This window comes from Marmota marmota, unplaced genomic scaffold (genome assembly GCF_001458135.2).
Source record: "Marmota marmota marmota unplaced genomic scaffold, marMar, whole genome shotgun sequence".
Taxonomy (NCBI): domain Eukaryota; kingdom Metazoa; phylum Chordata; class Mammalia; order Rodentia; family Sciuridae; genus Marmota; species Marmota marmota.
In genome coordinates, this window is record NW_026008711.1 from 17,701 (window position 1) to 19,368 (window position 1,668).

The window sequence follows — 1,668 nt, forward strand, 5'->3', positions numbered from 1 at the left end:
TTCATACTCTCATCCAATACCTATACACAGCCAACCAGACCCATTCTCTGAAGGCTAAGAATCTGAGCAGCAACAAAGCAACAGCAGAAATGCTTCCTGTGTGCTCATATATCTGTGGGGTCCAGGAAAGACTATAAAGGGGTTTGGGGCACTGAGATCACCTGGCAAAACCCATCTCCTGGTTTTATTGAATTTTGCCATCAGGTTCCCTTGACCTCCCCCGTGTCATCTAGAGCATTTTTTAAAAGCACCCAGTTCAGTTTCTGCAGCTTGAAACCCAAGTCCCCAACTGCTGCCCTATCTCTACAGCATTGAGTCAGGCTGTCAGAATAAACAATAGTTATACATAAGTCATTATAAAGAGGCTTTTCTTCTGAGACTCAACCTTGAGAAAGATGGCCATGATCAGACACTTATGCTCCCTCATTCTGAGATGCCCCAGGCTGGCTGGAGAAGAGATCACAGATGACTTTTGTTTGCCTAGTAACTGTGCCCATCCTGTGCTGAAAGGGTAAGAGAAGGTGCTTAAGGCCACAGAGCTAAGAAAAAGCAGAAGGCTGTATCCTTTGCAAACATGCTTTTTTAATTCTGGCTGGGCTCTTTCACATAAAGGGCATGGACCTTGCTAATTGCTTGCCAGTGCCTCTTCTGCATCCATAATACACAGATAGTGTTGAAAACGTGCTCACATTTATGCAAATAAAGTATTATCATCAGCTGAATTTTGTAAATGGAGATACTCTGACTTAGGTTAGCAGAGTTGTTCAAGGTCAAACATTAAAGATGTGGGGTTCAAAGGTGACCAGAGCCAAAAGGTAATTGTCCCTTAGACTCAGTGATGTCACAACCATGGGCATCTCTGCAAGATCCCTTTTTTTTTTTCATTTCAGATAGAGTTTTCAAGGAGCAGTAGAGAGGCCAGGTGACACAGGGAGGCTGCTGTAGGAGTGAACTTGATGGAAAAGCATGGATAATGAAAAAGAGCAGAGCCATTTTTTATGTTAGTGGATGTTGGTGGAATTATTCCAAGCCAGACTGCAAATATTCCAGAGCTAGAGGGAAAAACCTGCAATCCAAGAATGTTAAATATGTCAGTGGAGGCTGAGCCACATGGACAGAATGCAGAGGATCAAGTGGATGGAGTGGGCGTGGCTCTGCATAAGAGAGCAGGTAAGAGGCAAGTTGTTGGGTGGAGCCCATTGAAATAAAGTGGAGAGGACCTAGTGGGGCTTGAATGTTGGGCAGAGCTGGTGAGGCAGAGTCAGGCTGAGTGAGTGGAGCTCAACACATAAGAATAGTGGGTGGGGAGGAGACAGGGGAAGCATGTGGGAGGCAGCACCCCATCCAGCACTCCTTAGGTGAGCACAGCCTAGGAACCAGGAGGCGCAGTGGTGCAGGAGCAGAGGGCATGGTGGGTGTGTCCACAGGAGGCAAATGGAGTCAGATGAGGCATCTGGTATTTCTGTCAGGAGACACTGTGGAGCTAGTGGGGAAGCAGGATCTTTGGGCTCTGAGATAGAAATGTGACCTCAGGGTCTGTTCCATTGGGGGGTCTCAGTTTTCCCACTTACACACTGAGGCAATGGAGGGAGGCTGAAGATGCCACAGCACAGCCTTTCTTGGTTCCTCCCTCTCATGGAATGCTGTGCACTTTCCATATTTCAAGTT